The following is a 9831-nucleotide window of genomic DNA, read 5'->3' as shown; positions in this document are numbered from 1 at the left end:
ATCAATGGATCAATGGGCAATTCAATCGGATCAAGGGGATCAATTGGGAAATCAATGGGATCAATGGGGAATTCAATGGGATCAAGGGGATCAATGGGGAAATCTATGGGATCAATGGGGAATTCAATGGGATCAAGGGGATCAATGGGGAAATCTATGGGATCAATGGGGAATTCAATGGGATCAAGGGGATCAATGGGGAAATCTATGGGATCAATGGGGAATTCAATGGGATCAAGGGGATCAATGGGGAAATCAATGTGATCAATGGGGAATTCAATGGGATCAAGGGGATCAATGGAAAAATCAATGGATCAATGGGAATTCAATGGGATCAAGGGGAACAATGGGGACATCAATGGGATCAATGGAGAATTCAATGGGAACAAGGGGATCAATGGGGAAATCTATGGGATCAATGGGGAATTCAATGGGATCAAGGGGATCAATGGGGAAATCAATCGGCTCAATGGGGAATTCAATGGGATCAAGGGGATCAATGGGAAATCAATGGGATCAATGTGGAATTCAATGGGATCAAGGGGATCAATTGGGAAATCAATGGGATTAATGGGGAATTCAATGGGATCAAGGGGATCAATGGGGAAATCTATGGGATCAATGGGGAATTCAATGGATCAAGGGGATCAATTGGGAAATCAATGGGATTAATGGGGAATTCAATGGGATCAAGGGGATCAATGGGGAAATCTATGGGATCAATGGGGAATTCAATGGGATCAAGGGGATCAATGGGGAAATCTATGGGATCAATGGGGAATTCAATGGGATCAAGGGGATCAATGGGGAAATCAATGGGCTCAATGGGGAATTCAATGGGATCAAGTGGATCAATGGGAAAATCAATGGGATCAATGTGGAATTCAATGGGATCAAGGGGATCAATTGGGAAATCAATGGGATTAATGGGGAATTCAATGGGATCAAGGGGATCAATGGGGAAATCTATGGGATCAATGGGGAATTCAATGGGATCAAGGGGATCAATTGGGGAATCAATGGGATTAATGGGGAATTCAATGGGATCAAGGGGATCAATGGGGAAATCTATGGGATCAATGGGGAATTCAATGGGATCAAGGGGATCAATGGGGAAATCTATGGGATCAATGGGGAATTCAATGGGATCAAGGGGATCAATCGGGAATCTTTGGGATCAATGGGAATTCAATGGGATCAAGGGGATGAATGGGGAAATCTATGGGATCAATAGGGAATTCAATGGGATCAAGGGGATCAATGGGGAAATCAATGGGATCAATGGGGAATTCAATGGGATCCAGGGGATCAATTGGGAAATCAATGGGATCAATGGGGAATTCAATGGGATCAAGGGGATCAATGGGGAAATCTATGGGATCAATGGGGAAATCTATGGGATCAATGGGGAAATCAATGGGATTAATGGGGAATTCAATGGGATCAATGGGGAAATCTATGGGATCAATGGGGTATTCAATGGGATCAAGGGGATCAATGGGGAAACCTATGGGATCAATTGGGAAATCTATGGGATCAATGGGATCAATGGGGAAATCTATGGGATCAATGGGGAATTCAATGGGATCAAGGGGATCAATGGGGAAATCTATGGGATCAATGGGGAAGTCAATGGGATCAAGGGGATCAATGGGGAAATCAATGGGTTCAATGGCGAATTCAATGGGATCAAGGGGATCAATGGGGAAATCAATGGGATCAATGGGCAATTCAATCGGATCAAGGGGATCAATTGGGAAATCAATGGGATCAATGGGGAATTCAATGGGATCAAGGGGATCAATGGGGAAATCTATGGGATCAATGGGGAATTCAATGGGATCAAGGGGATCAATGGGCAGATCTATGGGATCAATGGGGAATTCAATGGGATCAAGGGGATCAATGGGGAAATCAATGTGATCAATGGGGAATTCAATGGGATCAAGGGGATCAATGGAAAAATCAATGGGATCAATGGGGAATTCAATGGGATCAAGGGGAACAATGGGGACATCAATGGGATCAATGGGGAATTCAATGGGAACAAGAGGATCAATGGGGAAATCTATGGGATCAATGGGGAATTCAATGGGATCAAGGGGATCAATGGGGAAATCTATGGGATCAATGGGGAATTCAATGGGATCAAGGGGATCAATGGGGAAATCAATCGGCTCAATGGGGAATTCAATGGGATCAAGGGGATCAATGGGGAAATCAATGGGATCAATGTGGAATTCAATGGGATCAAGGGGATCAATTGGGAAATCAATGGGATTAATGGGGAATTCAATGGGATCAAGGGGATCAATGGGGAAATCTATGGGATCAATGGGGAATTCAATGGGATCAAGGGGATCAATTGGGAAATCAATGGGATTAATGGGGAATTCAATGGGATCAAGGGGATCAATGGGGAAATCTATGGGATCAATGGGGAATTCAATGGGATCAAGGGGATCAATGGGGAAATCTATGGGATCAATGGGGAATTCAATGGGATCAAGGGGATCAATCGGGAATCTTTGGGATCAATGGGGAATTCAATGGGATCAAGGGGATGAATGGGGAAATCTATGGGATCAATGGGGAATTCAATGGGATCAAGGGGATCAATGGGGAAATGTATGGGATCAATGGGGAAATCTATGGGATCAATGGGGAAATCAATGGGATCAACGTGGAATTCAATGGGATCAATGGGGAAATTTATGGGATCAATGGAGAATTCAATGGCATCAATGGGATCAATGGGGAAATCTATGGGATTAATGGGGAAATCTATGGGATCAATGGGGAAATCTATGGGATCAAGCGGTTCAATTGGGATATCAATGGGTTCAATGGGGAATTCAATGGGATCAAGGGGATCAATGGGGAAATCTATGGGATCAATGGGGAATTCAATGGGATCAAGGGGATCAATGGATAAGTCTATGGGATCAATGGGGAATTCAGTGGGATCAAGGGGATCAATGGGGAATTCAATGGGATCAATGGGAAATCTATGGGATCAATGGGGAATTCAATGGGATCAAGGGGATCAATGGGGAAATCTATGGGATCAATGGGGAAATCCATGGGTTCAATGGGGAAATCAATGGGATCAATGGGGAATTCAATGGGATCAATGGGGAAATCCATGGGATCAATGGGGAATTCAATGGGATCAACGGGGACATCTATGGGATCAATGGGGAAATCTATGGGATCAATTGGGAAATCTATGGGATCAATGGGGAATTCAATGGGATCAATGGGATCAATGGGGAAATCTATGGGATCAAGGGGATCAATGGGGAAATCTATGGGATTGATGGGGAATTCAATGGGATGAAGGGGATCAATGGTGAAATCAATGGGATCAATGGGGAATTCAATGGGATCAAGGGGATCAATGGAGATATCAATGGGATCAATGGGGAAATCTATGGAATCAATGGGGAAATCCATGTGATCAATGGGGAAATCTATGGGCTCAATGGGGAAATCTATGGGATCAATGGGGAATTCAAGGGGATCAAGGGGATCAATGGGGAATTCAGTGGGATCAATGAGGAATTCAATGGGATCAAGGGGATCAATGGGATCAATGGGGAAATCTATGGGATCAATGGGGAAATCTATGGGATCAATAGGGAAATCTATGGGATCAATGGTGAAATTTTTGTGATCAATGGGGAAATCTATGGGATCAAAGGGGAAATCTATGGGATCAATGGGGAAATCTATGGGATCAATGGGGAAATCTGTGGGATCAATGGGGAAATCTATGCGATCAATGGGGAAGACAGGGATCAATGCGGAAGTCTATGGGATCAATGGGGAAGTCTGTGGGATCCATGGGGAAATGTATGGGATCAATGGGGAAATCTATGGGATCAATGGTGAAGTCAATCGGATCAGGGGGATCAATGGGGAAATCAATGAGATCAATGGCGAATTCAATGGGATCAAGGGGATCAATGGGGAAATCAATGGGATCAATGGGCAATTCAATCGGATCAAGGGGATCAATTGGGAAATCAATGGGATCAATGGGGAATTCAATGGGATCAAGGGGATCAATGGGGAAATCTATGGGATCAATGGGGAATTCAATGGGATCAAGGGGATCAATGGGGAAATCTATGGGATCAATGGGGAATTCAATGGGATCAAGGGGATCAATGGGGAAATCTATGGGATCAATGGGGAATTCAATGGGATCAAGGGGATCAATGGGGAAATCAATGTGATCAATGGGGAATTCAATGGGATCAAGGGGATCAATGGAAAATCAATGGGATCAATGGGGAATTCAATGGGATCAAGGGGAACAATGGGGACATCAATGGGATCAATGGGGAATTCAATGGGAACAAGGGGATCAATGGGGAAATCTATGTGATCAATGGGGAATTCAATGGGAACAAGGGGATCAATGGGGAAATCTATGGGATCAATGGGGAATTCAATGGGATCAAGGGAATCAATGGGGAAATCAATGGGCTCAATGGGGAATTCAATGGGATCAAGGGGATCAATGGGGAAATCAATGGGATCAATGTGGAATTCAATGGGATCAAGGGGATCAATTGGGAAATCAATGGGATTAATGGGGAATTCAATGGGATCAAGGGGATCAATGGGGAAATCTATGGGATCAATGGGGAATTCAATGGGATCAAGGGGATCAATTGGGGAATCAATGGGATTAATGGGGAATTCAATGGGATCAAGGGGATCAATGGGGAAATCTATGGGATCAATGGGGAATTCAATGGGATCAAGGGGATCAATGGGGAAATCTATGGGATCAATGGGGAATTCAATGGGATCAAGGGGATCAATCGGGAATCTTTGGGAACAATGGGGAATTCAATGGGATCAAGGGGATGAATGGGGAAATCTATGGGATCAATAGGGAATTCAATGGGATCAAGGGGATCAATGGGGAAATCAATGGGATCAATGGGGAATTCAATAGGATCAAGGGGATCAATTGGGAAATCAATGGGATCAATGGGGAATTCAATGGGATCAAGGGGATCAATGGGGAAATCTATGGGATCAATGGGGAAATCTATGGGATCAATGGGGAAATCAATGGGATCAATGGGGAATTCAATGGGATCAATGGGGAAATCTATGGGATCAATGGGGTATTCAATGGGATCAAGGGGATCAATGGGGAAATCAATGGCATCAATGGGGAATTCAATGGGATCAAGGGGATCAATGGGGAAATCTATGGGATCAATGGGGAATTCAATGGGATCAAGGGGATCAATGGGGAAATCTATGGGATCAATGGGGAAGTCAATGGGATCAAGGGGATCAATGGGGAAATCAATGGGTTCAATGGCGAATTCAATGGGATCAAGGGGATCAATGGGGAAATCAATGGGATCAATGGGCAATTCAATCGGATCAAGGGGATCAATTGGGAAATCAATGGGATCAATGGGGAATTCAATGGGATCAAGGGGATCAATGGGGACATCAATGGGATCAATGGGGAATTCAATGGGAACAAGGGGATCAATGGGGAAATCTATGGGATCAATGGGGAATTCAATGGGATCAAGGGGATCAATGGGGAAATCGATGGGATCAATGGGGAATTCAATGGGATCAAGGGGATCAATGGGGAAATCAATCGGCTCAATGGGGAATTCAATGGGATCAAGGGGATCAATGTGGAATTCAATGGGATCAAGGGGATCAATTGGGAAATCAATGGGATTAATGGGGAATTCAATGGGATCAAGGGGATCAATGGGGAAATCTATGGGATCAATGGGGAATTCAATGGGATCAAGGGGATCAATTGGGAAATCAATGGGATTAATGGGGAATTCAATGGGATCAAGGGGATCAATGGGGAAATCTATGGGATCAATGGGGAATTCAATGGGATCAAGGGGATCAATGGGGAAATCTATGGGATCAATGGGGAATTCAAGGGGATCAAGGGGATGAATGGGGAAATCTATGGGATCAATGGGGAATTCAATGGGATCAAGGGGATCAATGGGGAAATGTATGGGATCAATGGGGAAATCTATGGGATCAATGGGGAAATCAATGGGATCAACGTGGAATTCAATGGGATCAATGGGGAAATTTATGGGATCAATGGAGAATTCAATGGCATCAATGGGATCAATGGGGAAATCTATGGGATTAATGGGGAAATCTATGGGATCAATGGGGAATTCAATGGGATCAAGGGGATCAATGGATAAGTCTATGGGATCAATGGGGAATTCAGTGGGATCAAGGGGATCAATGGGGAAATCTATGGGATCAATGGGGAATTCAATGGGATCAATGGGGAAATCTATGGGATCAATGGGGAATTCAATGGGATCAAGGGGTTCAATGGGGAAATCTATGGGATCAATGGGGAATTCAATGGGATCAAGGGGATCAATGGGGAAATCTATGGGATCAATGGGGAATTCAATGGGATCAAGGGGATCAATGGGGAAATCAATGGGCTCAATGGGGAATTCAATGGGATCAAGGGGATCAATGGGAAAATCAATGGGATCAATGTGGAATTCAATGGGATCAAGGGGATCAATTGGGAAATCAATGGGATTAATGGGGAATTCAATGGGATCAAGGGGATCAATGGGGAAATCTATGGGATCAATGGGGAATTCAATGGGATCAAGGGGATCAATTGGGGAATCAATGGGATTAATGGGGAATTCAATGGGATCAAGGGGATCAATGGGGAAATCTATGGGATCAATGGGGAATTCAATGGGATCAAGGGGATCAATGGGGAAATCTATGGGATCAATGGGGAATTCAATGGGATCAAGGGGATCAATCGGGAATCTTTGGGATCAATGGGGAATTCAATGGGATCAAGGGGATGAATGGGGAAATCTATGGGATCAATAGGGAATTCAATGGGATCAAGGGGATCAATGGGGAAATCAATGGGATCAATGGGGAATTCAATGGTATCAAGGGGATCAATTGGGAAATCAATGGGATCAATGGGGAATTCAATGGGATCAAGGGGATCAATGGGGAAATCCATGGGATCAATGGGGAAATCTATGGGATCAATGGGGAAATCAATGGGATCAATGGGGAATTCAATGGGATCAATGGGGAAATCTATGGGATCAATGGGGTATTCAATGGGATCAAGGGGATCAATGGGGAAATCAATGGCATCAATGGGGAATTCAATGGGATCAAGGGGATCAATGGGGAAATCTATGGGATCAATGGGGAATTCAATGGGATCAAGGGGATCAATGGGGAAATCTATGGGATCAATGGGGAAGTCAATGGGATCAAGGGGATCAATGGGGAAATCAATGGGTTCAATGGCGAATTCAATGGGATCAAGGGGATCAATGGGGAAATCAATGGGATCAATGGGCAATTCAATCGGATCAAGGGGATCAATTGGGAAATGAATGGGATCAATGGGGAATTCAATGGGATCAAGGGGATCAATGGGGAAATCTATGGGATCAATGGGGAATTCAATGGGATCAAGGGGATCAATGGGGAAATCTATGGGATCAATGGGGAATTCAATGGGATCAAGGGGATCAATGGGCAGATCTATGGGATCAATGGGGAATTCAATGGGATCAAGGGGATCAATGCGGAAATCAATGTGATCAATGGGGAATTCAATGGGATCAAGGGGATCAATGGAAAAATCAATGGGATCAATGGGGAATTCAATGGGATCAAGGGGAACAATGGGGACATCAATGGGATAAATGGGGAATTCAATGGGAACAAGGGGATCAATGGGGAAATCTATGGGATCAATGGGGAATTCAATGGGATCAAGGGGATCAATGGGGAAATCTATGGGATCAATGGGGAATTCAATGGGATCACGGGGATCAATGGGGAAATCAATCGGCTCAATGGGGAATTCAATGGGATCAAGGGGATCAATGGGGAAATCAATGGGATCAATGTGGAATTCAATGGGATCAAGGGGATCAATTGGGAAATCAATGGGATTAATGGGGAAGTCAATGGGATCAAGGGGATCAATGGGGAAATCTATGGGATCAATGGGGAATTCAATGGGATCAAGGGGATCAATTGGGAAATCAATGGGATTAATGGGGAATTCAATGGGATCAAGGGGATCAATGGGGAAATCTATGGGATCAATGGGGAATTCAATGGGATCAAGGGGATCAATGGGGAAATCTATGGGATCAATGGGGAATTCAATGGGATCAAGGGGATCAATCGGGAATCTTTGTGATCAATGGGGAATTCAATGGGATCAAGGGGATGAATGGGGAAATCTATGGGATCAATGGGGAATTCAATGGGATCAAGGGGATCAATGGGGAAATGTATGGGATCAATGGGGAAATCTATGGGATCAATGGGGAAATCAATGGGATCAACGTGGAATTCAATGGGATCAATGGGGAAATTTATGGGATCAATGGAGAATTCAATGGCATCAATGGGATCAATGGGGAAATCTATGGGATTAATGGGGAAATCTATGGGATCAATGGGGAAATCTATGGGATCAAGCGGTTCAATTGGGATATCAATGGGTTCAATGGGGAATTCAATGGGATCAAGGGGATCAATGGGGAAATCTATGGGATCAATGGGGAATTCAATGGGATCAAGGGGATCAATGGATAAGTCTATGGGATCAATGGGGAATTCAGTGGGATCAAGGGGATCAATGGGGAATTCAATGGGATCAATGGGGAAATCTATGGGATCAATGGGGAATTCAATGGGATCAAGGGGATCAATGGGGAAATCTATGGGATCAATGGGGAAATCCATGGGTTCAATGGGGAAATCAATGGGATCAATGGGGAATTCAATGGGATCAATGGGGAAATCCATGGGATCAATGGGGAATTCAATGGGATCAACGGGGACATCTATGGGATCAATGGGGAAATCTATGGGATCAATTGGAAAATCTATGGGATCAATGGGGAATTCAATGGGATCAATGGGATCAATGGGGAAATCTATGGGATCAAGGGGATCAATGGGGAAATCTATGGGATTGATGGGGAATTCAATGGGATGAAGGGGATCAATGGTGAAATCAATGGGATCAATGGGGAATTCAATGGGATCAAGGGGATCAATGGAGATATCAATGGGATCAATGGGGAAATCTATGGGATCAATGGGGAAATCCATGTGATCAATGGGGAAATCTATGGGCTCAATGGGGAAATCTATGGGATCAATGGGGAATTCAAGGGTATCAATGGGGAATTCAGTGGGATCAATGAGGAATTCAATGGGATCAAGGGGATCAATGGGATCAATGGAGAAATCTATGGGATCAATGGGGAAATCTATGGGATCAATGGGGAAATCTATGGGATCAATGGGGAAATCTGTGGGATCAATGGGGAAATCTATGCGATCAATGGGGAAGACAGGGATCAATGCGGAAGTCTATGGGATCAATGGGGAAGTCTGTGGAATCCATGGGGAAATGTATGGGATCAATGGGGAAATCTATGGGATCAATGGTGAAGTCAATCGGATCAGGGGGATCAATGGGGAAATCAATGAGATCAATGGCGAATACAATGGGATCAAGGGGATCAATGGGGAAATCAATGGGATCAATGGGCAATTCAATCGGATCAAGGGGATCAATTGGGAAATCAATGGGATCAATGGGGAATTCAATGGGATCAAGGGGATCAATGGGGAAATCTATGGGATCAATGGGGAATGCAATGGGATCAAGGGGATCAATGGGGAAATCTATGGGATCAATGGGGAATTCAATGGGATCAAGGGGATCAATGGGGAAATCTATGGGATCAATGGGGAATT

The sequence above is a fragment of the Somniosus microcephalus genome, chromosome 33, assembly GCF_052327205.1.
Source record: "Somniosus microcephalus isolate GS21.2 chromosome 33, FLI_Smic_1.0, whole genome shotgun sequence".
Lineage (NCBI taxonomy): Eukaryota > Metazoa > Chordata > Chondrichthyes > Squaliformes > Somniosidae > Somniosus > Somniosus microcephalus.
The sequence above is the reverse complement of the archived record's forward strand: the minus strand, read 5'-3'. Positions refer to the sequence as shown.